The sequence below is a fragment of the Leptodactylus fuscus genome, chromosome 8 (genome assembly GCF_031893055.1).
Source record: "Leptodactylus fuscus isolate aLepFus1 chromosome 8, aLepFus1.hap2, whole genome shotgun sequence".
NCBI lineage: Eukaryota > Metazoa > Chordata > Amphibia > Anura > Leptodactylidae > Leptodactylus > Leptodactylus fuscus.
Genome location: NC_134272.1, coordinates 93,422,487 through 93,429,669, shown reverse-complemented (window position 1 = coordinate 93,429,669; position 7,183 = coordinate 93,422,487). Strand labels below are relative to the sequence as shown.

At 44.0% G+C, this 7,183-nt stretch overlaps 1 protein-coding gene across 1 annotated transcript in view; it reads left to right on the top strand.

Annotated features, from left to right (window-relative positions):
* The first annotated feature begins 7,131 nt into the window (after positions 1-7,131).
* The window catches only part of CNTNAP5 (contactin associated protein family member 5), a 342,838-nt gene continuing 342,786 nt past the window's right edge, over positions 7,132-7,183 (top strand). The window contains exon 1 of the mRNA XM_075284694.1: positions 7,132-7,183. This exon is cut by the window's right edge and continues 222 nt beyond it. The gene's annotated coding sequence lies outside the window, so the exon portion shown is untranslated.

Here is a 7,183-nt window from a genome sequence, read left to right as displayed (position 1 = left end):
ATTATTCTGTTACATTGTTGCTGTTGTCTTCCAGTATATAATGGAGTATTTGCTTTGGATCATGCGCTGATGAATAAGATGTCTGTCCCCTAAGTGAGTATCACAAAAGGACATCCCGCTGTAAGGAGTCCGCCTACCACTGACTATTGGCTGCGAGGCCGTCAGGTGACATCAGGTGATGTCAGGACGTCACACACAAGTGTCTCCTTTGTATTTACACTGAATAATACAAGTCGTCGTTGCCATTTTAATTCCCCCGAATTCAAATCTGAAAATATTTCATTTTGTTAAAAACCAATTTGGAATATTCCAGTTGGGCCTGACCCGTAACTAACAGGTTCTCCCGTCTCTCCCCAGAGCACAATAATCGCATTTTCAATTTGAAACAAACAAGTTTTGTTTAAAATGAATTTTCAAAGCAAATATTCTGGAAACAAATCTTATGAGGTTCACCCATCACTACTGTCTGTGTGCGGCCATCCAGTGGTCGTGTTCTGAACTGCAGCCTGTCAAGGGCTTTGTAACATGTCGCAATATTGTAGTGAATTGGTTACATGAGAAGAGGAAGTCCTTAAAATTCTAAAGGTAAAGGTGCTCACCTCTGGATGAACAGATTACATAAGATTTTTTTGGGGAAAAAACACTTCTAAAAAAAATCCCTGTAAGTGCTATTCTATGTAGACTCAACCTCATCTGGTCTCAGCCTTCCGTATGATTCTCTAGCTGTGGTAAAACCACAAGTACCAGAATACTGGGTGTTGTAGTATCACCGTGTTCAGACAGCGACAGCTATGCCCTGCCGGAACATTACCTAGAGCTATTTGCCTTGGCTTACTACAAGTGTCATCATAGGTCATGGCATGTTATGGGTCTATTTAGAGCCCACAGTCAGTGTCATCATAGGTCATGGCATGTTATGGGTCTATTTAGAGCCCCCGTCAGTTGCATATATGATGGTGGATCTCTGGAAGCCTGTTACATCCTGTAACAGAATGTATGTTTTCAGGGACACACTATTCCATGTAGTATCTTCTTTTATATATATATATATATATATATATATATATATATATATATATATATATATATATATATATAAAAAAATCATTATAAACTATATATAAAAATCTATTGTGCTGGGGCAGAAATCACCTTGAATCTTCCATAACATCTATTTCTAATATTTTGTTTACCTCATATTTAAAGGTTATTTTCAGATTGTCCCTGAGATGTGAAAAAACTATTCTTGGGGGATTTGACCTCTGGGGCCCCCACCAAGCTCAATGGGCCCATAATAATTGGTGCAGATTGTCCCACATCAGAACGTCCTAGTATGGGAAATATCTGATCAATATGTCAGACTCCGCCTTCTACATCAATAAGAGTTCAAAACAAGGCATCCTGGGATTTACTATCATATAGAATCATATAGAATATAGTGTATATATCAGATATAATCATTACCTTTTCCTGGATTGGTCATTACTGTAACGTTATGTATCAACAACATGTAACATTGACAATCTTTAGCTTTTCTATGGTCCATGGGATGGGGAGATTTACTACATGAAAAGGGTCAGAAATCTGACCCAAATTACCCCCTTATTAGTTTATGGGTGAACTGAGTTGTAACAAGATGGGTTTGTTCCAGTTTGTTTCCAGTTTTTGGGGTTCACCTCACAGAAATCCAGGAGAAGGGTCGTCTCTCCAACAATGGCGATCTACCAGGCCTCCGGTGAGGACTGTGCTTGGGCCGCAGTGGTCATGTCCAGGGACATCAATGTTAATGAACATGGTGATGATGACATCAATAGCCCCCACATGACCGCTGACATCCAATCACAGGCCTCATTAGTAACCTGGGGGCCAATGACATTCATATAACCCCCCACACACACACACACACACACACACATGGGACACAAACTTGTGATTTGGCCTCAACGTGACCTTGGTGTCAAAGAGGATGGCGATCGGCCAGGAAGGCGACCAAAATGCTGCGGTGGAGACCCAGGAAGGGTAAGGCTGGGTTTACATCTCCATTGGAGACTCTTCCACAGAAACAGCCAAAAAACAGCAGAGAGAAAAGTCCTGCACAGACTTATAAAAACAAAAAACACCCGACAAACACCTGGTGGACCCCAATATAGTCTATAGGGTCCATGGGTGTATGTGGGTAACCACTGTTCAGCGGTCCCATTTTCCTTAGGATAGGGAATGAGATTGGAGGGATCCAACAGCCCCAATTGATCTGCTGATAGCTGTTGCTGGTGGCCCTGTACACCTCCTAGTGGCCATGTTGTGCTATTACAGCTTGTCTTCCATCACAGTGGGATAGATCATCAATATCTAAACTCCCCCCCCCCCTTATAACCTTCATTGCTCATATACAGACAGATGATTCCATAATAGAATAATAGAGGTAGATTATAACTTAGTGGATCGGTGGACGTCTCTCCGTGGCTCCATTCTAGATGGATGGCGGCTACTGAGCAGGGAAATCATGAAAATCAGCTTTGCCTTAGATTGAGCCAATGCACCAGGACAATCCATACTGAGAATCTGAATGACCAGAGGAAAGACAAGGAGACTGCGGCAGGAGAATAAATCAGGGTCTGGGGGACTAAAGTCAGATCATTCACATAGTGCTAGAAGATTCTCAGAATATCCCTGGTGAATGGCGAGTCATGCAAATAAAATCCTACTCCATCCCCATAGTAAGATTCCTCCTCTCTGTCTATGTGATGGACTTTCTCATAACCCCTTTTAGTTTTGTTTCTGGCAGTTTATAGTCATTTTATCATTGCTGTAATGAAAATTATGTGCTCAGTGCCCTGACTGAAAGGCGATGAGCTTGTGCTTAAGGCGGAATCCAATCAGAAGGAGCAGAGCTGCAGTGTAAAGCAGAAGCAAAGGGGAGATCAGTGGACTAAACCTCTAGTAAGACAGGGTGTGAAAAGAAGACTACCTCAGGTTCCATAGACAATATGGCAGAGCTTGTGCTTATAGACAGAAGCCAATCAGAAGGAGCAGAGCTGCAGTGTAAAGTATAGACAAAGGGGAGATCAGGTGCCTAAACCTCTAGTAAGACAGGGTGTGAAAATGAGACTACCTCAGGTCCCATAGACAATAGGGCAGAGCTTGTGCTTATAGACAGAAGCCAATCAGAAGGAGCAGAGCTGCAGTATAAAGCATAAGCAAAGGTGAGATCAGAGGCCTGAACCTCTAGTAAGACAGGGTGTGAAAATAAGACTACCTCAGGCCCCATAGACAATGGGGCAGAGCTTGTGCTTATAGACAGAAGCCAATCAGAAGAAGCAGAGCTGCAGTATAAAGCATAAGCAAAGGTGAGATCAGTGGCCTGAACCTCTAGTAAGACAAGGTGTTAAAATGAGACTACCTCAGGTCCCATAGACAATAGGGCAGAGCTTGTGCTTATAGATAGAAGCCAATCGGAAGAAGCAGAGCTGCAGTGTAAAGTATAAGCAAAGGGAAGATCAGTGGCCTGGACCTCTAGTAAGACAAGGTGTGAAAATCAGACCCCATAGGCAATACAGCTAAACTGGAGTTGCAGATTATGGATGTGGAGCAGATCTACAAGAAACAGAGGCCACTGAAAACCATGAGAACACCTAAGGCTCTGTTCACATGCATATTGTTATTTCCATTATTCACTGCTTTGCTATAATAAAATATGGGCCCCTGTGACACCCGATAGACTCCACGGACTCATTGCAGTTCCTGGCAAGGATAGTGAGGTGGGGCCTTCTAACCGCCTCCAGTGCAGATGTGAACACCGCCCAATTATATATATTCTATTTAACACTTAACATCACAATAGATTCAGCTGTGAAGCCAAGTGATAAATATCAGATAATATCCCGAACACTAGAAAATGCAAAACTGCCGTCATCACAATGCCCTATATAATCCATATTTTCTTTGAACATTATACATTTGACTGGGAGGCAGAGATGCAGTTGAATATTTTATGCGGGAGAACCTCTTTGCCTAGCACATTAAGATCACATTAGAGCATTTGCTATTCTGGAATCACATAGTTAATGATCAATGAGGCAGCTTCACACTTAAGACTTGCTGCAAATTGACCTTTCAAACTATCTGCGATGTTTCCACCGAAGTAATATCCGCTGGAGGAAGTCAGTCAAAGAGATTGTGCTCCATGGTGTAGTTATCCTTGACGGCCACATTGTATATGAAACCGTCCGCTTTACAGGAAGATTATCTGCAAACAATGGCAACTTGCTGAATAAATTGTCATTCTGATATTGAATAGGAAAAAAAAAACTCTTGTAGAAGTGAAGAGGCCCCCAAGCCTTACCACTTACACAGCTATCCATGGCAAAATAGATCAGATTTCCTAGAAAATCTCTTGCATCAGGCTGCACATTGACAAAACATCATACAAATATTGTCAAAAGCTTTTGTGTTGATGAGCACATTGCATAACAATTATCACAAAGAAGCAAACAATGAGTCATGTTTATCAAGAAATATTTGCAAACACAGAGATGGCAACATCCAAAATCTGAAACACCATAAAGCAAACAATTCATCCCACTGCAAACAAATAGATCTGCAACAATGTATCAGCTGGAGAGTCCCCTGGGATGTCTATGCTGTAGTGCTGGACTATATAGAAGAGGATATACTGTACAATGTATCAGCTGGTGTGCACTGGAGAGTCCCCTGGGATGGCTATGCTGTAGTGCTGGACTATATAGAAGAGGATATACTGTACAATGTATCAGCTGGTGTGCACTGGAGAGTCCCCTGGGATGGCTATGCTGTAGTGCTGGACTATATAGAAGAGGATATACACTGTATCAGCTGGTGTGCACTGGAGAGTCCCCTGGGATGGCTATGCTGTAGTGCTGGACTATATAGAAGAGGATATACACTGTATCAGCTGGTGTGCTCTGGAGAGTCCCTGGGATGGCTATGCTGTAGTCCTGTAGTCCAGGATTATATAGAGAAGGATATACACTGTATCAGCTCCTGTACCCTGGAGAGTCTCCTGGGATGTCTATGTTTTAGTCCTGGACTATATAGAAGAGGACTTACAATGCATCAGCTCCTGTGCTCTGGAGAGTCCCTGGGATGGCTATACTGTTGTCCAGGATTATATAGAGAAGGACATACAATGTATCAGCTCCTGCACCCTGGAGAATCTCCTGGGATGTCTATGCTGTAGTGCTGGACTATATAGAAGAGGATATACTGTACAATGTATCAGCTGGTGTGCACTGGAGAGTCCCCTGGGATGGCTATGCTGTAGTGCTGGACTATATAGAAGAGGATATACACTGTATCAGCTGGTGTGCTCTGGAGAGTCCCTGGGATGGCTATGCTGTAGTCCTGTAGTCCAGGATTATATAGAGAAGGATATACACTGTATCAGCTCCTGTACCCTGGAGAGTCTCCTGGGATGTCTATGTTTTAGTCCTGGACTATATAGAAGAGGACTTACAATGCATCAGCTCCTGTGCTCTGGAGAGTCCCTGGGATGGCTATACTGTTGTCCAGGATTATATAGAGAAGGACATACAATGTATCAGCTCCTGCACCCTGGAGAATCTCCTGGGATGTCTATGCTGTAGTGCTGGACTATATATAAGAGGATATACTGTACAATGTATCAGCTGGTGTGCACTGGAGAGTCCCCTGGGATGGCTATGCTGTAGTGCTGGACTATATAGAAGAGGATATACACTGTATCAGCTGGTGTGCTCTGGAGAGTCCCTGGGATGGCTATGCTGTAGTCCTGTAGTCCAGGATTATATAGAGAAGGATATACACTGTATCAGCTCCTGTACCCTGGAGAGTCTCCTGGGATGTCTGTTTTAGTCCTGGACTATATAGAAGAGGACTTACAATGCATCAGCTCCTGTGCTCTGGAGAGTCCCTGGGATGGCTATACTGTTGTCCAGGATTATATAGAGAAGGACATACAATGTATCAGCTCCTGCACCCTGGAGAGTCTCCTGGGATGTCTATGCTGTAGTGCTGGACTATATAGAAGAGGATATACTGTACAATGTATCAGCTGGTGTGCTCTGGAGAGTCCCTGGGATGGCTATGCTGTAGTCCTGTAGTCCAGGATTATATAGAGAAGGATATACACTGTATCAGCTCCTGTACCCTGGAGAGTCCCCTGGGATGGCTATGCTGTAGTGCTGGACTATATAGAAGAGGATATACTGTACAATGTATCAGCTGGTGTGCTCTGGAGAGTCCCTGGGATGGCTATGCTGTAGTCCTGTTGTCCAGGATTATATAGAGAAGGACATACACTGTATCAGCTCCTGTACCCTGGAGAGTCCCCTGGAATGACTATGTTGTAGTCCTGGACTATATAGAAGAGGACTTACAATGCATCAGCTCCTGTGCACTGGAGAGTCCCTTGGAATGACTATGTTGTAGTCCAGGACTATATAAAGGAGGACATACAATGTATCAGCTCCTGCACCCTGGAGAGTCCCCTGGGATGGCTATGCTGTAGTGCTGGACTATATAGAAGAGGATATACTGTACAATGTATCAGCTGGTGTGCTCTGGAGAGTCCCTGGGATGGCTATGCTGTAGTCCTGTAGTCCAGGATTCTATAGACAAGGACATTCAATGTATCAGCTCCCGTACCCTGGTGAGTCCCCTGGGATGGCTATGCTGTAGTCCTGGGCTATATAGAAGAGGACTTATGCATCAGCTCCTGTGCACTGGAGAGTCCCCTGGGATGACTATGCTGTAGTCCTGGGCTATATGGAGGAGGATGACCCCTTTACATACAATGTATGGGACCCTGATCTGGGGCCCAGTCTCTCTATAACACTCTTGGATGTCTCTCTCTCTTTCTCTCTCTGCAGCCTTCTTATAGTTTGCATCATATAAATGAAGAGCATTGCACCAGAGCCTGCTCACAGTATATAGCAGGTCTGTATATAGTAATGTGTGTGCTGCTCCTGTGAAGCCTCTGCTCAGGGGATGCTGGAGTGGATGGCTGCTACAGGGAGCCAGTGGGTGTAGCCTGCTCTGGGATGTGGGTGGAGTGCACAGTGTTTGCCTATAAGGAGCTGTCCACCATCTCTGCTGCTGATTCTTCCTCCAGCTTAGTAAACTGCACGTCTCAGCAGCGGCTCTCATTGCATTTGGATGTGTCTGTTCT